This window comes from Nelumbo lutea, chromosome 3 (genome assembly GCF_056320005.1).
Source record: "Nelumbo lutea isolate HS-2025 chromosome 3, American lotus-T2T, whole genome shotgun sequence".
In the NCBI taxonomy this organism is placed as follows: domain Eukaryota; kingdom Viridiplantae; phylum Streptophyta; class Magnoliopsida; order Proteales; family Nelumbonaceae; genus Nelumbo; species Nelumbo lutea.
In genome coordinates this window covers 101928654-101955842 of record NC_142686.1, presented here as the reverse complement: position 1 = coordinate 101955842, position 27189 = coordinate 101928654, and the positions used below count along the sequence as shown (strand labels likewise).

At 37.6% G+C, this 27189-nt stretch overlaps 2 long non-coding RNA genes across 2 annotated transcripts; both read left to right on the top strand.

The window, feature by feature from the left end:
* The first annotated feature begins 4386 nt into the window (after window positions 1-4386).
* Window positions 4387-4980, top strand: LOC148867230 (uncharacterized). The gene is made up of 2 exons (XR_016110228.1): window positions 4387-4605; window positions 4734-4980. It is a non-coding gene; the product is annotated as an uncharacterized LOC148867230 (long non-coding RNA).
* Window positions 4981-10557: 5577 nt separating this feature from the next.
* On the top strand, window positions 10558-20635 carry LOC148867229 (uncharacterized). The gene is made up of 4 exons (XR_016110201.1): window positions 10558-10764; window positions 11092-11282; window positions 15304-15350; window positions 20342-20635. It is a non-coding gene; the product is annotated as an uncharacterized LOC148867229 (long non-coding RNA).
* Window positions 20636-27189: the final 6554 nt, after the last annotated feature.

The following is a 27189-nucleotide window of genomic DNA, read 5'->3' as shown; positions in this document are numbered from 1 at the left end:
CCCATATAGTAGATGACCAATTCATGCAGATTCAGCAGCTGATCCTAAATTAGCAACAGTCCACTAACAAATTAGAGGGCCAAATAGGACAAGTGACGAAAGCCAAAGCGAAGAGAGAAATAGGGCAACTATCGAGTCAACCGGTTGCAAACCCTAGAAATCAGCCACTGGATTTTCCTCCACAGTAGATTCAACCAACTCTTAGTAACCCTGAGCTTAAAAATACCAAGGCTATTATAACCTTAAGGAGTGGGAGGATTTTACAGGACCCATGTGAGGAAAAGAGAATTAATGAAGAAGAAAAGGAGCAAGAAAACCATAACTTGGGGGGGTGGAAAGAAAAAAGAATGGAAAATCTAGAGCCTATAGTGAACCAACCCATAGTTCCCTTTCCATCTGCACTCACAGTCGGGCCGGTGCGAAAGAACAAAGAGACTCGCAACGAGGAGAGGCACTCCCAGTGGTCAGAAGCCCAAGCCCACTGGTAGTACAATGGTTACCTTGGGACTCAACCGGCTCAACCATGTTAAACCTATACACAATCCTAACAGTATCATCATCCATCTAACTTCATGGCACAACAATTTCAGAGGCCACAAGTACCGAACCAATTCTAGCAGATGTACCCTAGGAATCAACCGACTCAACCTTATCAAGCTTACCCACAACCTCCTCAAGCCCATACAGTAGATGACCAATTCATGTAGGTTCAGCAACTGATCCTAAATTAGCAACAGTCCACTAACAAATTAGAGGGCCAAATAGGACAAGTGACGAAAGCCAAAGCGAAGAGAGAAATAGGGCAACTATCGAGTCAACCGGTTGCAAACCCTAGAAATCAGCCACTGGATTTTCCTCCACAGCAGATTCAACCAACTCTTAGTAACCCTGAGCTTAAAAATACCAAGGCTATTATAACCTTAAGGAGTGGGAGGATTTTACAGGACCCATGTGAGGAAAAGAGAATTAATGAAGAAGAAAAGGAGCAAGAAAACCATAACTTGGGGGGGTGGAAAGAAAAAAGAATGGAAAATCTAGAGCCTATAGTGAACCAACCCATAGTTCCCTTTCCATCTGCACTCACAGTCGGGCCGGTGCGAAAGAACAAAGAGACTCGCAACGAGGAGAGGCACTCCCAGTGGTCAGAAGCCCAAGCCCACTGGTAGTACAATGGTTACCTTGGGACTCAACCGGCTCAACCATGTTAAACCTATACACAATCCTAACAGTATCATCATCCATCTAACTTCATGGCACAACAATTTCAGAGGCCACAAGTACCGAACCAATTCTAGCAGATGTACCCTAGGAATCAACCGACTCAACCTTATCAAGCTTACCCACAACCTCCTCAAGCCCATACAGTAGATGACCATATCATGTAGGTTCAGCAACTGATCCTAAATTAGCAACAGTCCACTAACAAATTAGAGGGCCAAATAGGACAAGTGACGAAAGCCAAAGCGAAGAGAGAAATAGGGCAACTATCGAGTCAACCGGTTGCAAACCCTAGAAATCAGCCACTGGATTTTCCTCCACAGCAGATTCAACCAACTCTTAGTAACCCTGAGCTTAAAAATACCAAGGCTATTATAACCTTAAGGAGTGGGAGGATTTTACAGGACCCATGTGAGGAAAAGAGAATTAATGAAGAAGAAAATGAGCAAGAAAACCATAACTTGGGGGGGTGGAAAGAAAAAAGAAAGGAAAATCTAGAGCCTATAGTGAACCAACCCATAGTTCCCTTTTCAACTGCACTCACAGTCGGGCCGGTGCGAAAGAACAAAGAGACTCGCAACGAGGAGAGGCACTCCCAGTGGTCAGAAGCCCAAGCCCACTGGTAGTACAATGGTTACCTTGGGACTCAACCGGCTCAACCATGTTAAACCTATACACAATCCTAACAGTATCATCATCCATCTAACTTCATGGCACAACAATTTCAGAGGCCACAAGTACCGAACCAATTCTAGCAGATGTACCCTAGGAATCAACCGACTCAACCTTATCAAGCTTACCCACAACCTCCTCAAGCCCATACAGTAGATGACCAATTCATGTAGGTTCAGCAGCTGATCCTAAATTAGCAACAGTCCACTAACAAATTAGAGGGCCAAATAGGAAAAGTGACGAAAGCCAAAGCGAAGAGAGAAATAGGGCAACTATCGAGTCAACCGGTTGCAAACCCTAGAAATCAGCCACTGGATTTTCCTCCACAGCAGATTCAACCAACTCTTAGTAACCCTGAGCTTAAAAATACCAAGGCTATTATAACCTTAAGGAGTGGGAGGATTTTACAGGACCCATGTGAGGAAAAGAGAATTAATGAAGAAGAAAATGAGCAAGAAAACCATAACTTGGGGGGGTGGAAAGAAAAAAGAAAGGAAAATCTAGAGCCTATAGTGAACCAACCCATAGTTCCCTTTCCAACTGCACTCACAGTCGGGCCGGTGCGAAAGAACAAAGAGACTCGCAACGAGGAGAGGCACTCCCAGTGGTCAGAAGCCCAAGCCCATTGGTAGTACAATGGTTACCTTGGGACTCAACCGGCTCAACCATGTTAAACCTATACACAATCCTAACAGTATCATCATCCATCTAACTTCATGGCACAACAATTTCAGAGGCCACAAGTACCGAACCAATTCTAGCAGATGTACCCTAGGAATCAACCGACTCAACCTTATCAAGCTTACCCACAACCTCCTCAAGCCCATACAGTAGATGACCAATTCATGTAGGTTCAGCAACTGATCCTAAATTAGCAACAGTCCACTAACAAATTAGAGGGCCAAATAGGACAAGTGACGAAAGCCAAAGCGAAGAGAGAAATAGGGCAACTATCGAGTCAACCGGTTGCAAACCCTAGAAATCAGCCACTGGATTTTCCTCCACAGCAGATTCAACCAACTCTTAGTAACCCTGAGCTTAAAAATACCAAGGCTATTATAACCTTAAGGAGTGGGAGGATTTTACAGGACCCATGTGAGGAAAAGAGAATTAATGAAGAAGAAAATGAGCAAGAAAACCATAACTTGGGGGGGTGGAAAGAAAAAAGAAAGGAAAATCTAGAGCCTATAGTGAACCAACCCATAGTTTCCTTTCCAACTGCACTCACAGTCAGGCCGGTGCGAAAGAACAAAGAGACTCGCAACGAGGAGAGGCACTCCCAGTGGTCAGAAGCCCAAGCCCACTGGTAGTACAATGGTTACCTTGGGACTCAACCGGCTCAACCATGTTAAACCTATACACAATCCTAACAGTATCATCATCCATCTAACTTCATGGCACAACAATTTCAGAGGTCACAAGTACAGAACCATATCCACCGATGTACCCTAGGAATCTACCGACTCATGCTTATCAAGCTTTCCCACAACCTCCTCAAGCCCATACAGTAAGATGACCAATCCATGCAGCTTCAGCAGCTGATCCAAAATTAGCAACAGTCCGTTGACAGACTAGAGAGTCAAATAGGACAGCTGACGAAAGCCAAAGCAAAGAGAGAAGTAGGGCAACTATCGAGTCTACCGGTTGCAAAACCTTAGAAATCAGCCCCTGGATTTTCCTCCACAGCAGATTCAACCACCTCCTAGGAACCCTGAGCTTAAAAATACTAAGGCTATTATAACCTTAAGGAGTGGGAGGATGTTAGAGGATCCATGTGAGGAAAATAGAATTAATGAAGAAGAAAAGGAGCAAGAAACCATAAGTTGGGGGGGAAAGAAAAAGGAAAGGAAAATCTAGAACCTATAGTGAACCAACCCATAGTTCCCTTTCCAACTGCACTCGCACTCGGGCCGATGCAAAAGAACAAAGAGACTCGCAGCGAGGAGAGCAAGGAAGTCCATATTAACTTCCCTCTCCTCATGCGGTCCAACATATCCCGGCCTATGCCAAGTTCTTGAAAGATCTATGTACTCAAATGATCACTGATCGGTGCTGAAACTGTGCAAAATCATCCGATTAGTCTTGTTTTCTTCCAATTGCCTTTTGCTTGCCCTAAATCAAAATAAAAGAGTAATAAGTCCAATTAGGTACCAATTAAGTGTAAAATACTGAATATTGAGGGATAAAGATATGACAAATTTTATTCTCATCATTTGGTGACTAAGCACCAGACACATTACAACATAAAATTTCCTTGATTTTGAAAATTGTTGATGGATTGTTGAAATTCCTATTTTAAATCTATGTATATATGTTAGGGAAAAATTAATGATCCATAGAAGAATGGAAGGTGTGTATCATGCCTCCCCTTCAAATAAATTAATGGCTAAGAGCATAAACATTTGACTCATGACATGTGGTTGGATGCGCAAAACATTTAGCACTTCTCACGGTTGTCTAACTTAGAAAAGAGTGGTAAATCCTGGAGATTTCCTTATTATGTTAAAGTATAAGTTCTCCGAAATATGAAGGGAATTTTAATTCAGCATCACAGCTTAGCATGGAACCAGAGGACAAGAAGAGAAAAACATGGATTCCAATTTACATCTTCAAATGATACTTGTATTATTCTTTTTGGTGTATGTTGCAGAGGCCCAAAATAGAGTCTTCGATATCGACGCATATGATGGAAAGGCCGGTGGAGACATCACCCAGGTTAAGATTTTATCGGAAATATCAATGGTCTAAACCATCTTAATATATCTAAAGATTTACTCAAAGAATTTCCATTCATTAGGTTGCTTATGAGTTTTCTTGTATTGTTTTGGCATGTGTTTGATCAGGCTGTGATGGACGCTTGGAAAGCAGCATGTGCAGCAACAGGGGCAGCTACAGTTTTGATTCCAAAAGGGACACGTATACTATGAATTTTGAAATGCACATACAAAAAGGCTTTTGTTTTACATAGAAAAAAGGCTTGTCAAGTTATACAATTGAGTAAGAAAAAAATATTAGTATGGAATTGTCGTGCTTCTGCAAATTTTTAATACATTTCAATAATTTATCATAAAGGTAATACATTTGGTCCAAGTTATCCTTCTCTGATTGGACAACTGCTTCAACTTTGTCTAGAGCATCTGTTGATGGAATTGTCGTGCTTCTGGAGGGTCATGACCTGTCCCCTTTCATTGTAAGACTTCCCACTATCTGATACACATTATCCCTTAAAAGCATCCACAAGAAGAAATTACAATCCCCGACATCCTACATAGTGTAAAGTGACATTCAGATTATGATTTGTTGAAAAGTCAACTAACATATTTAGGACCAAAGTAAATTAACCACCACCCAAGGTACTTACATGAGCTTTGCACAAATCCAAAGTTGTTTCGCTAGTGTGCCAGGCCATATGGAGGTAAAGACTCTACAAACCCCCATTCCACATGGGCAAATCCTTGCCTTGTCCTTCCACAAGGAGTTGCATCTTCTATCAGAGTTGAACTACAATGCTAATATGTCGGTTAGTAATTTCCTTTCTCCAAGTGTAAGTTAACGGATAAGTTTTTAAGGCTGTCAATCTTACATAAAATTAACGAGCAATGGAGCTGGGAGTCCGAGAGGGGGATGTAAGGCTGTCAATCAAAAGAATTTCAAACAGACAAGATTTAATCTCTTCCTTTTTTTTGGTAAGAGGTAATTAACAAGATTTAATCTGGAAAGAACCCTTGATAAAACACCAGAATTTCCACCAAGGTACGCAGTCTGACCATAAACAATCTTCCCAACTAGCGCAAATTGCAAGGGACAGAATGATTTCTTAACCAACAATATAGCCAGATCTCCCCATTTTAACGTTGGATTCTTTAAAGCAGTATCAATGATCAAGAGCAATGGACATGATTACCAAACTCAAGGTCAATTTGGTCATGGTGGAAAAATTGATTTGATCATGGAAGCAAAATACAGGGAGGACCCTAAAGTGGATCCCCTACAAGCAGTCTAGAATTTTTTTCCTTTTTCTTGAATTTTTTATTTTTTTATTCCATGTCATTTTTGAAACAATTAATGAGATGCTCCCCTTCCCCATAAAAGAATTATCTAAAATCTCTCTCTCTCTCTCACACATTCTCAATAGCATAAATAATATCCTCTCCTAAAATTCCTATTTATCCTCTCCCCTACTTTTTATCTATATGACTATATCTATCTAAAGAAATATTGAATTAAAAAAATTAGAAATTATTTAATATTCTAACAAAATTATATAATAACTTTAAAATGTTTATTAGAAGCAAAAAAAATAATTATAATATATTTAATAATATTCACCTTATTAATAATTTTATATTTTTACAAAATTTAGCACAAAATTATGTACAAACAATATAAATTATGATTTTCCAAATTATTCAATTTAAATGTTACTCAAAATATACAAGATTAACATTAAAAAATAAGATACTATTTAAATATTTCAGTAACTAAATACCTTAAGTAACAAAATATTAAAATTAGCTAAGCAATTGCATAACAAAATATTTAATATTATGCGATAACTTTTGAAATAAATAAAATTCAAATAACAAAAAAATTTTAATATTTTATATATACTTTAAATATTTAAAAATCTAAATATTTACCATAACTAGATTTTAATTAGTAAAAATAATGGAACTACGTAATAAATTTAAAAAACTTCTTAAAATGGAGAATAATTATAAGATAATATTCAAATTAATAACCATTTTATATTTTACAAAATTAATAACGAAATTATGTAATAATAGTATAAATTATAATTTTATGAATTATTCAATTCAATAAAAAATTAATATATCAAAATTTAAGTAATGATAATATTGTAAATAACTAATTTCACTTATAGAAATTAATAATTCCAAAAAAAAACATTCAAAAAACTTAATATTTATTAATATTAATTTTAAAATCTTAATCTATACTTGTTATATATTTATCCATACTAAAATGTAACATTTATTGTATTTTCAGTAATTACATATATTTTTTGTGATAAATATATTTTTAATAATTATTGGAGATTAAACTATATACTTTATTTAACATTTTAAATTTAATTTATTGAACTTATTGTATTTGATGGAGGGTGATTTGGCCCGACCTCGTAGCTTGGGTACACGTGGGCATGACCTTGCTCGAGCGATGACTCAGCGTGACAACACAACAAGCACAACCGCAACTCGGTAGGAAGGGCTCACTGAGTTCAGCCTGGCATCTTGGTGGGTTAGGCTACTCGTCGAGAGCCGCCTGGCCCGCACCTCCTCCCTGAGGCTGAGGGACTCCGAACTACCTCCGAGCTTGGGGCCCCCTGACCTTTCCTAATGCCCGAGCTCCTTCTAGTAGATTTTAGGCCACTCCCAAACAGGAACACCCTGATTCGCCTCTAGATACCCCGAGGTAAAGACACCTCGGGCCGAACAACTCGGTGTAGCTTGCCACGGGCAGCTCGCCACTCACAGGATAGTTCGGTACAAGGTTGCTTGTGAAAGAGCAGTTTGGCATATCGCAAGAAGGTCTCCTACCCAACCACCGTACCTGACAAACCTGGAGATTGCAACCACATCTCTCTTCAGACAGCGTTGTGCGCACCACCCCTGGAAGGTGCCGTACATCTGACAAGTACGTACCCTGCGGTGACGACCCCGTAGTGCCACCTTAGCCTTGGCTATAACAGCTGCAACAGGAAGACATTGGTGGTTATACCTGCCCTGCCAGAGGCTAGTGGGCCTGATTTACAGAGTTTTGTTATAAGTAGCCCAATCCAAAAGAACAGAGGTAACTTCCTAATACTCGCGCTATCTGCACTCTTAGCTTTCTTCCTCTCTTTGCATCTTTCACAGAACTCTAACTTAAGAGTCAGAGTGTTCCCGCCGGGTAAGCCCTTGGGGATTCTTCATCTTCTCCATCTCAGGTACCTTTCAAGAGCCACGCAAGTGCTAGCTAGGAGTGACCGGATTGCGCACCATCAGTATTTATTTTCTTTTTGTTATAATTTATTGATTAATATTTGTTAGAGAATAAACTATTATTTGAGATTAAATTATTTATTGACTAATTTAATATATTTTTTAGTATTTATTATATTTTTGTAATTATTGTATTTTTATTAGTTATTTACTATATTTTAATTATCAATATATTTTCAATAATTATGTATTTTTGCTTTAAAATTTCAATAATTATTGGAGATTAAACTATTATTATTTATTAGTGATAAGACTATTAATTAAGATGAAATTAGGAGTGTTCACGGGTTGGTTCGACTTGGTTGAAGGCTGTTTGGCCAACCAAATTGACCTGGTTAGGTTAGAGAGTTGGTCTCTCAAAACCGACTAACCATTAGTGAAAACCAACCAACTCGGATTATATTGGTTTTGGTCGATTTTCGGTTTGGTCAATTGGCTAAAAAGATTTAAACTTAAAAATTTAAATTTAAATTAAAAAATTATAGTGGAATTATTAAAAAATAAATGTAAAAATTAAATTTAGGATATAAAATAATTTAGACTAAGAAATATAGGAATCTTTTCACTTTCCCGTATTAAAAAAATATTAAAAATATAAAATATTAATATATCTATTGTCAGGTCATTCGATTTTGGTCAACTTACAAATGACCAACCAGAAATACTAGAAAACTGGCCAACTTAGGTTGAGTTGTTATGGTTGGTTAGTTTCATCAATTTAATGAACAACCCTAGTTGAAATTAATTGTTATTTTTGTAATGTAAAAAAGTTGTTAAAAGTAGTGTATAAAATATAAATAATTATTAATTATTTAAAATTTTAAAAATAAAACAATTGTATACTCTTATATGATTTTACTGTTTAGCTTTCACTTAACAAATCCCATGCATCGCATGAGTTCTCACTAGTAATAATTGTAAAATACTAGGCCTTTGTGACAATTGTTCTAATGCTAATTATTGTATATATATCTTTAATGAGGTACGCATACCTATTCAGAACTCCTTTTCTAAAACCCATCTTGTTAATTTAAATATCACTCTAGAAACTTTATCAATGCTTTCTTTAAATCAATTAATAAATAGTATATGAGGATCTCTCTCCTCTCTACACTTTTCGTCTTACTATTGGTATACCTGTTGCTGCCAAATTTGGAGCTGAGGGTATTTTGGTAACTTCTGAGGTCAAGTAGCTAAGGGTCAAGAAGTGAAAATGTTAGACAGTGTATGCCCTTAGTGTTTGAAGGGTTATCATCCATCATATGGATGGCCAAACCATACTAGATGGCTAGACGAAATTTCAAAAATTTCCTAATTTTTATGGGAATCAAATTCCCTATGTTCTGAAAATTTGTATTTTTCAGGATCGGTTTTGCACTGAATTGGACCAGATTTCAAACCAAACAATGAGGGGGGTTTATACTTGATATGGATACCACAAACAAGATCCCAATGTGGAAGTTCACGTCCAAATTAGTCCTAAAACAGTCTCTACAAAAGATGGCATAGTGTATAGATGAAGCTGAATCAGTAACACATTTTTCAGCAAAACTATAACCCATCTGCTTGGATCAAACTGGGGAAGGTGAGATTGAAGTTCCTCTGAATTTGTTTTGCAAAAATCAGAAGAAAACTTATATAAATCAGTTCTAGATAGTTGATGTCGAATTGAGAAAAAACTAGGAGACAAAAGGATGCAAAGAGAACTAGAAACTACAAAAATATGAAGTTGTCTTGGACTATTCTGCCCCATCATCTTTTATAATCTCTTATGGAGGTATCTCCTAATCTAATTAAGAGATAATCCGATTTTAATTCAGATATGAACTCTAATTAGAAATATACCTTTGTCTTCTTATAAGATTAAGTGCTTCGTACCTAGATCCAAACCTAGATTTGCCCCATGTGGTCATGTAATAACTTAATTAATCATCTTAATTATGGGCCTTAGGCCCATCAATTATAAGGTTCACGACCCAAGGGTGTTGCAAGGCTAGTTTAGGCCTGATTTCTATGGCGTGGGACCCCATAATGATTGCACATAAGTCCACATGGGTTCGGCCCAACCTCTGTGGAGAAGCTTGGCCGAATTCACTACTAAATGTAGTGAACCCCTGAGTATATCACTATGGGCTCAATATGGGCCCAAAATTTACACTTAAATGATCATTAAATTCATCAATCCTATGAAGAACCAAGGATAATGGACTTAAGTAAGATAAAGCCCATCATTTAATCAACCATGTAATGGTCTCTTACATTTAACCTCTTGGCCTATAATGACCAAACACTACCCGACAAGGAAGTACCTCTCTCCTAGCTGCAAGGTATAGTTTCACACTCTCTACTCGAATGGAAACCGAGAATTAAAACCTTTTGCAAATATTTTTCATAAAATGAGTCGATCCTATCACTATGATCACCCATTCAAGTGAATTCTCAGACTACCCCAATATACCCAGGTTTTGATCATCAGCGGATCTCATAGATTGGCATATCAAAGACAATCCAATATAATACCTAGTGTAATATAATAATCAAGTCTAAGAATTATGTATAACTTTTCAATTTTGCTCATTAATCTTTAAGGTCCAGGCATAACTAGAAAATACATTTCATCCAAATAGACATTATATGTGTTTTAGGTCTAACCTTAGTAGCTGAGACACGTTGCAGAAGTTTCTTTGTCCGCACGTCATTGTTAGTAGATAAACTCACTACAAAAAATATAAATTTCTAGCAAGAGTTTTTGAACCGGCTACTTCACGTTTTCTATCTCTCTTACAGAGTCAAACATCGGCATTTGGCTGGTAAATCTCTCTCTCGTGGCTTCTCTCTCAACCTCGCATCGGCAATATTTGATTCATAGGTAAATCTCTCTATTTCTCTCTCTCTCTCTATTCAATCTCACCTAAATTTTCTCTCTGTTCTCCACTGGACAATACCAACCGGCGATGCCTATATAAACCAAAACCCAGATTGATCAATTCATCATCGGAGAACATCCTTTCCGTTTTTGTTCAGCCGCTCTTAAGTCTTCAATCAATATTATCTCTCTTGAAATGGGGCACATATGCCATGATTCTGAGTTCTGCTTAAATACCCAGGTTTCCTCGTATATTAATTTTTCAGATTTAGCTTTTTCACTGTACTTTTGGTATAGCTGATCATATATTATGATCGTACTATGCTGCAGCCTTGAAGGTTTGGTGAGAGACTGCAGAACGAGTTGCAACTCCTGGAGTATGAGTTGGGCTTGTTTGGACCTCCTTTGGTGGTGAGGTTCAGTTTGTTGAGGCCACAACTATGGTAGGAAAGGGGGATTTGCATCTTACTGGGCAACTTAGTGATGTTTTCAAAGAATCAGCACTGATAGCACTTACATGGGTAGGTTTCTCCTTTAAGAGTTGAACTAAATGTTCCAAATAAATTTTATGATTTATTTACCATTGAATCCATTTCCTCTGTTCTTTTGAGTATCTGCACAAGGGCATGACTATTCCTTCTATTCTACTTGATTATTTATTTGGTCTTTCTTTTTGAGAGGAAATCTTCCTAGTTGTCATCCATATACAACTAGTTCTATCCAAATGCATATTCCCCAACATTTTCAGGGAAATTGCAGTTATAGTTCTTTATGTTGCTTAGAATAACTGATGTACCTTTGCTTGTCAGAACCACAATAACAGGGGAAAAGAAAGAAAATAGAAAAGGAAAAAGTATTTTATCCAGGCTTGGCTACATGCATATAGACCTTTATGCATTCCGGCAGCAATGCCTACATGCATCATAAAACGACTTGTTCTGAAGATTTTGAGTTGGCCCAAAGACTTCATTCAGGCTTGACTAAGGTTTACCTTTGTTTTTTATTTCCTTTAACTAAAGGGAATAAACATTGTTGATTTTGTTTTCTTGTTTCTTTTGAAATCAACTCAGTAATTCAGCAAAGCACTGTCTGACCATATGGGATCAACTTCCTATCCCTCTTCAGTGCGTCTTGTAATTATTTCTCTAAAATTTCTTTGATTTTCTTTGATATCTTCAGGAAAGTAAATATTTTTAACTGATCTAATTTTCTTGACTTCCTAACTGAAGTAAAATTTTCAGCTTCTAGATGGTGGTCACATGCATTCATATCTGCCTAAATGCCATCAAATGTCATTTCACACAAGACTCCTGTAGACATTTTGTAGAATATGTTAATAGAGTAATATAAATCTTATCAGCAAAGTAGGATTCATGTGGTGTGCACTTGAGAGCAAGTACTACACTTGTAGAATAGTTGTTACTGATAGGGAGATAACTGCATATATCACAGTTGGGCATGAAATGCTCTCATACATTTTAATATATCCACTAGTAGATGATGGGCAACCCTGGTCAGAAACAAAAGGGATCCAAGAGATGGGAGTTTTTTTTTTTAATGGCCACTATGGTTGCAAAGGTGCTGCGAGGGGGAATTATAAGGGGGTGCCTTGTCACCTAAGAAATAGATTCTTTAAAATAAATAAATAAAAAGCATGAATCCTAGGATTGTTCCCTGAGTTTCATAAGTTGGTTTGACTGTTCTGTTTTTACTAAAGAGCCAATGGTACAAGTTTCATAAAATTTATTTTTAACATATTTTGCTCATGATATAAAATATCAAGATCATTTTTAGTTTATTCTATTAGTAATATAAAATTTGATAATTTTTAGTTTAATTTATCAATGCTATTCAATGTTCAAATTGTAATCCAATATAAATCTGATGGGTAAGATTTGAATATTTGATTCAAATCAGAATAATCAAATTTGATCCAGTCTGTTTGCAGCCCTTTAGGTTTCTTCATAAAACGGTTTTTTTTTTTCCTTTTTTGGTGCCACAATGCCATGTACTTGAAATGCTACCGGGCTTGGTCATTCCTTACAATCTTCTAACTGAATCTTGCATATTGTGGGATGGATTGGATGCTCTATCTCTGTTTGTGTATACAATATCTGGATGCATGTGTATGTGACTATGTGTGATGCAGGACAACCCAATTTTTAGTTTCCCTTCCTCTTCATGGTACATAAACTAGCTAAAATAGTTGATGAGAAACTTATAGAGTTCAATGCAAAAAGTTTTATCCTCAAACACAAGCAGGAGTCTCAACATTTGTGACCTTAGCACAATTGATGAACTATGAAATTTGGGATTTCCCTCCAACATCTGTAAGTGTAAGCAACTAAAACCCCTAGTGTATTTTGAATGCATTTATGTACACCATAATTGATGTTTCTTCATAGACCTATTGTAATCGATCATGATTACCAACTTTTACAAATTCTCATCAACTCAATGCACTAGAATGCAGAACAAAACAAATTTATAAACTAAGCCTAATAATAACTGAGAATGACTGCTTACATACATATAGATTTTTGAGTGGAAAGTTAATTAGTCTTAATGTGATCCACCCATGTCAGTGAAGACTCTATGAATCCAGCTAGTACTAAATTCAGTCACTCCTCAAATGTTCATGTTTCGTTACCAAAGTGTAGTTTAACCAGCTGAAAGACCTTTATTTTGATCCATAAGTTATTATTAGTTGAACATATGTAAAGGACCCATAATTTTCAGAACTAAATGCAATTAATTAGTTCTAAAAAAAACTTAGCCAACATGATTCCTATTATTAATGGCCAAAGTTTCCAAGTTAGAGGATCAAGAATTAACACTGATTCCTATTATTAATTACTGGACAGTATTCAAGATTAAGAAATTTATTCTTTAGCTTTAACACTGATCATTAATTCTAAGCAATTGCCATCAACTATCAAAATGTTTATCTCCATCAACTTAATTGCTCATATGGGCTAAACACGTTACACACACACAGCATAAATTTGAGTTTTGTAGGATTCGTATAAAATCAAGTTAAGTATGTGTGCTGATCTGCAGGTCTCTGTTATTTCAATTCAGATTTTTTTAATTAATTTATATTTTTTATATAATGAAAGTGAGGGTTTGGTGGAATTTTGTATTTTGGACTTTTAATCTGATCCAATCTAAACCTAGTCGATTGACACCTGTATTCCCATCTTCTATTAATGGATTAGATGTTGATTTAATCTGATCCAATCCAATATAAATTCATTATAGATGAACCAGATCCAATCCAATCCAATCCAATAAATACTTTAGACCAATAAGTCTGGACTGGTTCAATTCAATGTATCTTATTGGTCCATCCGATCCATTTGGTAATGTGACGAAAATATATATGTTATGTATATACGAATTCCTTATGTGTGGGCCAATAAACTTTTATTTAACTTGTGGGACCCACATACATTTTCTAAGGTGGGCCCACATACCATTAGTGGACATGCATGCATGTGTGGACATGTATGTGGGGCCCACATACATTTTTCAAGGTGGGCCCCACATACCATTGGTGGACATGTATGTGGAGCCCACATACATTTTACAAGGTGGGCTTGACATACCATTGGTAGACATGCATGTGGGGTCCATGTGTGGACATGTATGTGGGGCCCACATACATTTTACAAGGTGGGCCCAACATACCATTGGTGGACATGCATGTGGTTCCATGTGTGGACATGTATGTGGGGCCCACATACATTTTTCAAGGTGGGCCCCACATACCATTGGAGGAAATGCATATGGGTCCATGTGTGGACATGTATGTGGGGCCCATATACATTTTACAAGGTGAGCCCAACATACCATTGGTGGACATGCATGTGGGATCCATGCGTGGACATGTATGTGGGGTCCATGTGTGGATATGTATGTGGGACCCACATACATTTTACAAGGTGGGCCCCACATGCCATTGGAGGAAATGCATGTGGGTCCATGTGTGGACATGTATGTGGGCCCACATATATTTTTTAAGGTGGGCCCCACATAATACCTAATGTAGGCCCCGCATACATTTTTCCAAAGTGGAACCCACATACCATTGGTAGGTCTCACTTACACATTCAAATAATTTTTTTTGTGGAAGGATAACCCATTTTCTCCTAAGCGTGTGCATCGTGCCACACGTTCGAAGAAGAAAGGGCACTAAAAGATTATAAAAGCTTCATTTGAAGCTTCCTGAAAAAGCCCGCACGAAAAGACTTGCCAAACACGACCTTAAATTTCTTGTAGTTAAGTTACCTCTAGGATTTGATCTCTATCTTGCTATGGCAGTTTTCAATTCCTAGCTATTTGTTTTAAAGAATTCTATTACTTCATCTACTTTATCCATATGAAAAGGTTACTCAATTGTGCCCATTAGGACCATTGTTTTTATTAGTTCACTTGGCATTCCAGGCATTCTCTTAGTGGTTCCCTAAAGTACAAAGTGACCCTGATATTGGTTTTTGATCCTTCATTATTCACTACTAATGCTTTATATGGTATTTGTAGGGATTTGTCAAACAATTTTTTTTATCTGGATCAAGTCTGCAACTCCTGTAAGTGGACTACTTATTTATAAATCCTTAGTTAAATTCTATTGTCTAATGACAGATTTAAACAAAGGGTTAATTTATTTTATATCTAACTGCATCTACTGTCATTTAGTTTCCAAGTAAGATTGATAATGATAGATGTTTTGGCTTATATTTAGTTTGATTGCTTTTATGCATGACATCTACTGAAGTGCTTGGTCCATTGGTCCGGTTGCTATTATTTGAAAGCATTTGAGTCTTAAAATGTTCTTGTGGATTCATCTTTAATAATTTATATGGTGGTTCATTGGTCTGGTTACTCTCTAATCAGCATTTCGTAACAAGATTTGTTGGAGAAAGAACCTGAATGCTCCCTCAGCGAAATTTGAGAACCTCTTTACTGAGGGTTCAACTGAATGCCTCCTAATCTCTACAGCAGCTCTCCAATAAGACTCACTTTCCAGTCATTCAAATCCTGCTTGAATTTGGGTACCCACACTAACTGAGAGCGAACCCATTCTGTGTACTCTTACATCAACCTATACTTTCATTTGTGTTTTCTTTCTATTCTCTAATAAGTGGGGTAATGTGTCAAATGAGGAGGCTTCAAATCAACCCAGGCTGTTTTTTCCCAGCAGCTTGCCAATTCTCAGAGGCCACATGGCAAAGACATTTCCTTGAATTGGGTAACACACTTTCGTAGAAGATTACCAAAGAGATAGGGAAAAGAGCAGCATGATGGGCCGAACCGTTGCATTGTAAATCTTGTTTATTTCTTTCTAACATTGATGGGGTTTTCTGCAAAGTCCAAAATGAATTAAGTTGATCAAGTGGTTTAGTTTATCCCATTCTTGGCCTTCTTTGTCTCCTAATTGGGTTGGGCCCCATCAAATGTTGCATCCAGATCTCATGCATGGCCACCACTAAAACAGTAAAACCAGAGCTGAAGCCCACTCCCACTTGGTGATCTAAGTAATGCCAGTGCTAATCTAGCTCTGGATGAAAACCCCACAAGCCATGTTATTCAAATTCATTTGAATGTTCTTGTGGTTTCTTAGTAACCCATCAAAACTCATTGGGATCTCAATATCTACATATGTTTCAAGGAGAAACTTCATAGTTGATCTACAAGAACCCAAATCTCCAGTAGTTCCACAATCTGCAATGATAATTATTTAATTGGGGTCTGTTATGTTGTAGTTGTACAACAATTATTTGTTGCAGTCTGCAGATTGATTACTAAATTAAGGTGGACTTTAACTGTAAAATGAAAACAACCCAATTAATGATCAAATCCTTGTCTCGGATAAATATTATATATGAATAAACTTTAGCATTGATGGATGGAATCTTTATGGGTGTATTTGTTCTTTGTGGCTAAGAAAGCATTTCTGTGTCCTGTAAATAAGCCATCATGTACTACTATTGATTGTACTCCAGATGCACGCGAATTATTAAAAATTTTGTGGTCCTAAGAACCCATCATTTGCATTCAAATATGATAGGCCCCCCAGTTAACCTTACGTATGCTAGGAGAAAGAAAAGGCAGCATAAGGGGGAGATGATTAGACATGGGGCATTTATGGAGGAGGTCAGAAGGGAATAGGAAGAGTCTTGGGGCATTTATAGCTATGTCAGTTATGAATAAGAAGAGCTTTTGTGCATTTATAACTAGGCCAGCTGGGCATTTATAGAGGGAGTCAATTATGTTATCAGAAGAGTATAAGAAGGGGCTTTGGGGGATGGGGGGTGAGATGTTTTTCTTTGAGTCAAGAATATTGTGAGTGTTTGGGAGAGCCGGCGGTCTTTCGAAGAACCGACCAAATGTTAATGTTTTCTGCTGAATGAATACTAGTTTCTTTGTTGATATTCGAGTGTGTGAACGCTGCTGTAAGTCTGTGAACTGCGTGTCAAATTTCTGGGTCATATCAGTGGTATCAGAGTCTACACTATGCCTCCCAGTTGCAATCGTGCGACGCAGGTGGTGACGTCGGTATTGCAGTGTTCGGCCGGAACTAGGTGGAAGCATGGTGGGATGTTACGATCTAGTTGTCTTATGTTGGTAGTATGGGATGCTAATGTGAGGTATCCCATATTGGTAGAATGGGATGCTATTGTGGGGTATGTATGTGCTTGGGTTCCCTCCCTTTAACAGCTAGCTTTTAGGGGTGAGTTCACCTAAGTCACATATCAAATGGTATCAGAGCACGTCTTTCCTCGGCCATGGTGACAGCTAAGGAAGTGGCATCGCAGGTGGAGGGTTTCGAAGAACGCCTGCCTTCTCTGCATTCTGGATTCTGTTTGGAAATAGATAGCTTATGCAATGAGTTTCAGCGACTCGATCCAGATAAGGTAGTTGTTGGACTTTCGAAGATCTCGCCCCCGGAGAACTCAGTACAATCTCTGGAAAGAGGCATTCAAGATCTGGTGAGACGTTTTGATTTGTTGCTTCAGCAATATGCCTATTCAGCTCCTTTGTCTACAACTGACATTGCTCCTCCTTTAGTCGCATCAAGTCGTGCGACTGACAAAGGGAAGAGTGCAGCTTTCCTGACGTCTTCTTCAATGTCAGTCCCAGAACATACTTTTGATTCACTTCCTCGGAAGTTGGAGCTACTTATCTTTGATGGGGAAAATCCTGACGGTTGGTTTTTTCGCACGGAGCACTATTTTGAGATTAATGGCTTGCTTCTAGCGGAGAGTCTACGAGCTGCAGTTGTCTGTTTAGAGGGCGATGCATTGGCGTGGTATTACTGGGAAGATGGTCGGCGACCTTTTCGTGGTTGGACAGAATTCAAAGAGCTCCTCCTTGAACGTTTTCGATCGACTCAGGAGGGTAATTTACAAGAGCAGCTCTTCTTGTTACATTAGTCTTCTACTGTTAAGGAATATTGTCGCCACTTCGAGGTGCTCTCCGCTCCCCTACGAGACCTGCCAATAGTCAGTCCAAATAAGAGCAAGTGTTTTGGGCTGATAGAAAACTCCAGTTATTGGGGTGAATCAGAGTCCCGATGTAGGGATTATAATGGGCACTTGGCAACACTGACAACAGCCAAGGAACTAAGTTTTGCTGGAAAACTCTGCACTAATACGACAAGAGGTTGCTTGGTTGGAGGAAGAGGCTTCAATTCTACAGGTGGTTTTAGTTGGAAATGGTCTAACAATGCAACACATTGGAATGAGTGCATTCCCCCTAGGGCACCATTTCACTCCAATTGCTCCAATTCATCATGCAAAGGCATTAATCTAATCAATACCTGTACATCGTGACTAATGGCCAGCCAACCCTTGTGGGTGAGAGATGCAACAACTCTCATGAGTTCATCTGTATGCTTGATATAGAGAACAAATGCTACCACCTGCGCCGCCATGAGGAGTATCTTATCATTCTTGCAACTGTTATTGGGATGATCCTTTGCACATCTTTGGTTGTTGTAATTTGGTTGCTTGCATACAGGAGGAGCAAGAGGTGCAGAAGGTCTCGCAAAGCATCTAATCCATCAACATCTGCATCAGTTACCCCATCAGGGAAAGTCTTCAGCAATGATGAACTGAGGCCAATTACAAAGAATTTCAGTGAAGGTAACCGTCTTGTTGGAAATGCCAAGACTGGTGGCACATATAGTGGGTTTTTTCCTGATGGAACAAGGATAGCAGTCAAGAGATTGAAAAGGTCTAGCTTTCAAAGAAAGAAGGAATTTTATTTAGAGACTGGAGGAGTTGCAAATCCGTTATCCTGCTGCCGTGCGCAGTGTGCGTCCATCCACTATGCCTGGAGTTACTGGTTGGAAGTGCTTATTCATTGGCAGGACCTGCCTGATTTTGAAGATTCTTGGGAGCCTTTTGATTTATTTCAAAACCAATTTCCTCATTTTAACCTTGAGGACAAGGTTAGACTTTGGGTGGCGGGTAATGATAGGCCCCCAGTTAACCTTACGTATGCTAGGAGAAAGAAAAGGCAGCATAAGGGGGAGATGATTAGACATGGGGCATTTATGGAGGAGGTCAGAAGGGAATAGGAAGAGTCTTGGGGCATTTATAGCTATGTCAGTTATGAATAAGAAGAGTTTTTGGGCATTTATAACTAGGTCAGCTGGGCATTTATAGAGGGAGTCAGTTATGCTATCAGAAGAGTATAAGAAGGGGCTTTGGGGGATGGAGGGTGAGATGTTTTTCTTTGAGTGAAGAATATTGTGAGTGTTTGGGAGAGCCGGCGGTCTTTCGAAGAACCGACCAACTGTTAATGTTTTCTGCTGAATGAATACTGGTTTCTTTGTTGATATTCAAGTGTGTGAACACTGCTGTAAGTCTGTGAATTGCGTGTCAAATTTCTGGGTCATATCACGAATTATTGATTGTACTACTATTGATTGTACTCCAGACGCACACGAATTATTAAAAATTTTGTGATCCTAAGAACCCATCATTTGCATTCAAATATTCAGTGTAGCAGTTTGTTTATAGAATGGGACTATTTATGTGGGCTCACAATATTTTTTCCAAGAGATTCAACATTAGTCCATTTTCTTTTTTCATGAACGTGACTGTTCTGTCCATCTCTAGAAGCCCATATTTTTTATACACGGGCATATGCCTCAGGATCGCTTATAAGTGGTATTGATATAGGCACTGCAACTTTAATAGTTTAGATTGTGTTGTTTTTCTTAAGATAGTTGTAGGTTCAAAATTATTTAAGTTAGTTAATTAGTTGGAAGAAGGCCTCATGAAAACACGTAGCAATGGTATGGATGGTCAAAAACAACAACAGTTCGTTTTCTAACAAGAACTGTTCTATTTGTGTCTCTTTGGGGTATTTGTTCAAGCAGGTTGGATGGTCAAAATCAATAGCTGGTTTTCTTGGCTTGACTGGTAGTTTGGACAACCAAAAATTGAACTGTTTTCCAAAATATCATATTAAAACCCTTGACTGTGGGTGCTTCAAGTATCAATGATATTTTCAATAATGTTGTTCAGACCCATTACTGACACCTTTTGTGAATCTTCTTTTGCTGCAGGTATGAAGACCAATTGCCATGGATATAGGTCTGATGTATGTAGTACTCAATGGTCATGGATGTGTAATTCGTTCTAACAAAATGCATGTTTTTCTGCTGCTTGGTGGCTCTTTTGTGACATGTGTAGTGCTATGAAATCTAATTATTTGGGTGTAATTTGTAAATGCTTATACTTTGAAATGGCAATAACCTATTATCTCTTGGAAATGTTTATATCTTTTAAACTACTCTATCAAGTTGTCTATAAGGTTTTATATTTATTAATTTCATTGATACAAAATATTTGGACTTAAATTTGGCCTGTGTTGATTTTTATTGATGGATCATTCAATGAAGTTCCAACCAAGATTGTCTCCTAAGGTCAAACTTGTTGTATAGACATGGGTAGCATATGAGATTATGCAGTGTTAAATTTAATTCCATGAATGCAATTAGATCACCATTGATCATTCTCCAAACCATTCATTGACTACTTAGTCAAGTGATAGACATTTTATCAGTTTCTAATTTTTAACACCTAGGAAATAAAGCAATGCAACGTGTGATTACAATAATCCATGGACAAAACAGAAATAATTTTAAAAAAATATGTAGATTTAGCGGCAGTCGCTAAAATAATGTCTTAGCTAAAAGTAGTTTCAGTATTGTTCGTTTTTACCGGCAGTTGCAAAAACTGCCACTAAAACTTATATTGACACTTCTTTTAGCGGCACTTTACTGACTTCCGATAAAATTTCTAGTGAAAGTTTTAGGGACTTTTGATTGTCACTAAAAGTCAGTTTTCCTGTAGTGATTCCCCAAGTCTATTCAATGGCTGAGAGCATTTTAAACTAACACGAGTCTCATAAGTGTCCAATTTAAGGGATAATTTTATAAAAACATATTAATATTAATATGAAACAACAATGTATTTTTATTCATTTACAATAAATGTATATGTACATCAATCTGATTAGAGCTAAGAACATACACTATCTAACAACTCCTATTTGCACTTAGGTCCAATTGTGTACAAGCCTCAGCCCCATACTGTCAGCGTCTGTCACATTCATTGCTAATGTTACCTTCTAAATTTGGATGACCCTCTACCAACAATCTCCCATAAAACTAGTGTTGTCATACAACAGTTGTGAGCGTTAAAAAACGGCTCACTTGCCACTTGGGCTAGAAATGGAATCGTTACCCATTAGTTTTGGAATTAGAGTTGATGGATCCTCTGAGCATGACATCAAAATCATTTTTATCCAAATAGTGATTCCAAAGCCGAAGGCATTGGCTAACCAATTTGGGTAAGACTTTGATGAGAGAGGAAAGGGGTTAGGCACTCCTCTCCCATATCCAATAGGTGGGGCCCACATGAGGTCTCAAGCAAACAAACAAAAATAGGCAATTATGCAATTAACAATTAACTGAGAACATAAAATAGTAAAACAAATAAAGAACAAAACTCCACAAAATATCCTCCACTAATTATTTATATATATATATATATTTTATTTTATTTTATATATGTATATATATATATTTTTTTGGTTATTGTGAAAACCTATTTGTCTATTGGATTTTATCTTATCTATTTTTATTTTTTTTTGAATCCTCTATTTATTTTGTCTTTATCCTTTTTTCATTTTTAGATTTTTTTTGTCATTTTTTTATTACTATTTCCCCTTTTTGTAGGTTATTCTCACCTTAACAAATATCTCTATCTTGCCAAATTAGACACTAAATGGGTAACCTGCTTTCTCTCCTTTTGTCAAAACTTCATGTTGATTATCTCCCCAACGCCTCTCCATATCACTGATACAACCTTTACCGACCCAGAAATAGGTCTAAGCTATTCGCACTAGTTTAAGAAGTTTGAACTGGATAAACAAATGGCTTAGACATACACCACGGTTATCTCAGATTTAAACATGGCATGCATTGGAACTCAAATAACAAAAGCTTCACAGGTTGGTGAACAAGGGGCTAGAAAAACTTTAAGGAAAAAATGCTCTGAAGGCGATCCCACAGAGATAAAGTAAATGAATGAAGTCAGTATCTATACCATACTATCATTCAGAAAGAAAGATGATTCTCATTAAAACAGTAAGGCATCAAAATTATTAACACCCGAAGAGGATTTACCTATTAACAAGGCTATTATAGAGCTGAGTTGATGCCGAGAGCTTAACAAAGCTGGTTTGGGGAAATCTCCTCCCCGGCTCTGTCGGCTCTCCTTTCCTCCTTCAAGCATGTGGCCTGAACACAATCGATGGAACAATGATACTGGCTCGTGACATCATTGATCGGTTTCCTCGAACCTCGTGATGGCTTTCGTGGGATGAATTTGGGAGATTCATAGGGAATATTCTAAACTAATATGAGTCATATAAGCGTCTAGTTCAAGGGGTAATTTCACATAAACATACTAATATCAACATGAAACAATAATTTCTTTTAGTCATTTACAATAAATGTATCTGTACATCAATCTGGATTTTGTAACTGAGATAGGCTTGTATTGTTATAAAGTCATGCCCTTTGGCCTAAAAAACGCTAGGACGACCTTCCAGCGTCTTGTAAACAATGTTTTTTTAGACTTAACTGAAAATAAAGTTGAGTGTTGCATAGATGGTATGGTTGTAAAAACTAAGTTTTTAAATTCTTTAATTGTTGACCTAAATTGCGTTTTTAACGTTTTAAGAAAGTATAACATGAAACTTAACCCGAACAAATGTGTCTTCGGTATCACATCAAGAAAGTTCCTCGGATACATAGTTAGTTGATGTAGCTTTGAGGCCAAGCCGAACAAAATCTAGGCCATCCTAGATATGCGACCTCCCATGTCGGTTAAAGAAGTACAAAATCTAACTGGCCAAATAGCTGCCCTAAACCGATTTGTGTCTAAGTCAGCTGCACGTTGTCTCCCATTTTTTATGGCCATAAAAAAAAACCAAGACTTTGAGTGGATCGAAGAGTGCCAACTCATGTTTGACGAGCAAAAAAATACCTCAATTTGTCACCTATGTTAACCAAACCCGAGCCTGGGAACGAGCTTAATTTCTACCTCTCTACAAGTGATGAGGTAGTCAGCTCGATCCTTATTAGAGAAATAGAGAAAGTACAACATCAAGTTTATTATATAAGTAAGGTGCTTTATGTTACTGAAGCTAAGTACCCAAATATTGAGAAATTGGCCTTCGCGTTAGTATTAGCAGCCCGAAAGCTTAGACCTTATTTTTTAGGCCCATACCGTTGCAGTCTTGAACGAACAAGCTCTAAGGCAAATCCTCCAAAATCCCAAGGTCTCAGGGAGACTTACAAAATGGGCAATCGAACTCAGTAAATATTGTTGGACAGTTTTTGTATGCCCTAAGCTTCAATCAATTTTGATGTACTTTTGATATTTAATGTAAATAAATGAAGTACATGTTTTATTCATGTTGTGTGGTATACTTTTGTGTAAGACCCTAAAACTGGACACTTGATGAGACTTGTGTTGGTTTTAAATGTTCACAGCCGTTGGATAAGTTTGGGGAGATTTATCCTGCCAAGGCTGACACTAGTGTGCTTCCAACTATTGGGGTGGCTTGTCTCAGCCGCCAGGGTGAAACCCAAGGCACACGAAGTGTAGGATTACTTAAACCCTTGAACCGGACCAGATTTCTAGTATTGCCTTGGACGTTGGAGATTGATGGGAAAAATTAAAAAGTTACACCTGACCCCTAGACCCGATTATGGTACTGTACTAAGTGTCGGATTGGGCTGTCTTTTATATGTCAATCAATGAGATCCTTAGTGGGGGTCAAAACCTGTGTATGTTGGGACAGTCTAAGAATTCATTTGAGTGGGTGATCATAGTGATGGGATCAACCCCTTTGATGGACAAAGGTAATGATCGGGGATGCACTCTCTCTGATGGAATCCAAACTGTCGGCAGTTGATTTCAATCGTTGAAATTTTGTTTTGCAAAATTTATATATATGATATATACCTAAGTATGGTTTCAAAATATTTGCAAATGGTTTTTGATGAGGCACGATTCGGGCACTCCTAGCTGGCTACTGACTGGCTCCTTGTTGGCAACGAACAACACCTGAGAAGAGGAAGATGAAGGATTTCCGACGGGAATACTCCGAAACTTAAGTTAGAATGCTGGGGAGGAAGAAAAGAGTGTAAAAGGCTAAGAGTGTAGGTCGTGCTGGATCACTATGTCTCGATATTAGCTCGTGAGCAAGTAAGAGTTCAAGTTTAGAGCTAATTCCAGAGAGCATTCTCCCCTTTGATAAAAGGGCTTTTATAGGGGCATTCTTGTCAAATCAGACATAACCGCCACTGGGCTCCTACCGCAGTCGTTACTTGCCAGGGCTGCGTAGGTGATCGTTACAATGTACTACCCGCTTGGATGAGTGACATGTTTTGAAGGTACATGCACGCCACCATCTGTCGAGAGACATGGGTGCAGACTATCAAATGGGTAAGGACTGTGCCATCAGTTGAGAGACGTGGTACAGTCTGACGAGTACGGTCTTGTAAGATAAAAGCTTCCTAAGAGCATCGCGTTGCTTAGTCGCGAACTACTTTCTAGCGAGCTACCCTGTCGTGCAACAAGCTACTTTGTAGAAAGACCTTAGGAGTATTTCAAGGGGACCCTCATCAAGGTTGGTTTTTGGGGCAGTTCTTGCTGGAGCGAGCTGGTATCCCTAGCTCGCGAACTGAAATAGTCTTGGAGTATTCCCTTCTTCTCAGCAACTCAGGGGACTGATGAGATTAAAATTTATCATATTTTTATCCCCTAATATTCTGTCTTCTACACTGAATTAGTACTTAATTAGACTCATATTTCTTGTAATTCAGTGCAGGGTAAGGAAAGCAGTCGCAAGAAGAAAAACAAGGCTAATCGGATGGGTTTTCATAGTTTCGGCAATGATCAGTAATCTAGGCCTAACTTTCATATCCGAGCTCCGATTGAGCTGATTCAAGATCCAATGGAAAGAAAGAAAGCTACAACTTTCATGTTTTGGGCTTTCATAGTGAGGCCCAGTTCCCAGCCGAAGCCCATTTTGCAGAAAAACGTTGAAGTGGCCCAAGTTATTAAAGCAGTCCATTCGAATTCAAGAATTTTGAGAGTCTTCTTAGATTTAAATTTTAAATGTAATTCCAAAAAGATTAGGAAAGATTTAGATCATGAGATAGGAGATAAGATAGGATAGGATAGGAGGAGTTTGGATCAAGGCTGGATTATCCATTCTTGAGATAACTCCAAGTAATTGTAAGCTATATCAGAGCTCGGCATACCAATCCTAGGGGTATCACGAATTGCATTGAGCTATCTATCAAGAAAGCAGAAAACAAATCAAGGAACTTGGAGAAGGTGATAAAAAATTCAAGAAACCTCAAGAAGGTGGTGGCAAGAAGAGGAGATCTCAGCACCATGGGCGAATTCATGAGTTCTTTATTTCCCTTTGTTTGCTTTAATTCTTTTATCATGAACTGATTTGCTTTTAGGTAGGGTTGTGGAAAGCCTAACTTAAAAGCATGGCCACATTTTTATATTTATGATTTATCCAAGATTGTGATTTCCATACAGTCTATGAACTATTTTGCTTAATAAGATTAAGAGCATGGCCACCTCTTAATTGATTTGGTTTATGTGAATGAATCGAGAGAGGAATTCACATAATCGACTGAATAGTTCATAGTGTGAACTGAATGGTATATAGAAATATATATACATGATTCATCTAAATACAATGGTTTTCCTCGAACTTAATGCACTTCCATCTTGAGAGTTCTACTCGAGAGATCGAAGGGTTACCTAATGGGTGTAGTTTTAGTATATCTCGAGAGAGAATATTAAATAAAATTGGAAAGACCTCAGCTTATGGGAATGACAAATAATCTTGGTTAATCGACTCCATTAATATTCATTACATTGGTTAGGTGGACCAAAAGCCCTAGCGATTTCATCCATTGCATATTCGGTTAGTGATCACCCTTGCTTCTATTTTATTTTTCTAGTTTTTATTTTCAGTAGTCCTTGCTCTCTCAAATTTGAATTTCGATTGTCCAAATAATTAGGGAAGACTGTGGTTCTAATACTTATTTTGTTAAATCCCTGTGGGGATGATAATTTTATACTACTTGATAACTAGTGCACTTGCTAGATTTATATTTATAGCTATCATGTTTTTGGCGTCGTTGTTGGGGATTTAATCCTAAAATAATATTATAACTTGTTAACCTTGATTAATTTGGATTTTTATTTTTGTTTTTATTTATTATTTTATTTTGTTTATTTTATTTTTATTTTGTTAGAATTCCTACTTTATTCAATTTACTAGTTCATGACACGCACTAGACAGGAAGGACTAGCAGAATTTGTTCTTGAAATTGAGAGGACCCTTCACTTATTGCAAAGGGCCAACAGAGGTAAAGCAAGAGAGGAGGTTGATATTGGCGAACCAGCAATATAAATTGGGGAAGAAATGGCAGAAGCAAATTGCACCCTCCTAGACTATGCTTGTCCAACCATTGATGGGGCAACCTCCAGCATTTGCAAGCCCACAATTCAGGCCAACAATTTTGAAATCAAGCCTCTAATAATTCAAATGATTCAAACAAGTATTTAGTTTAGTGGGTTACCAAGTGATGACCCTAATGCACACATTGTTAACTTCTTAGAAATATGTGATACATTTAAACATAATAGAGTTAGTGATGATATTAGGCTTAGATTATTTCCATTTTCATTGCGTGATAGAGCTAAAGATTGGCTTAATTCACTCCTTGCAGGAAATATCACCACTTGGAATGATCTAACCCAAAAATTTTTGGCTAAATATTTCCCACCCTCTAAAATAGTA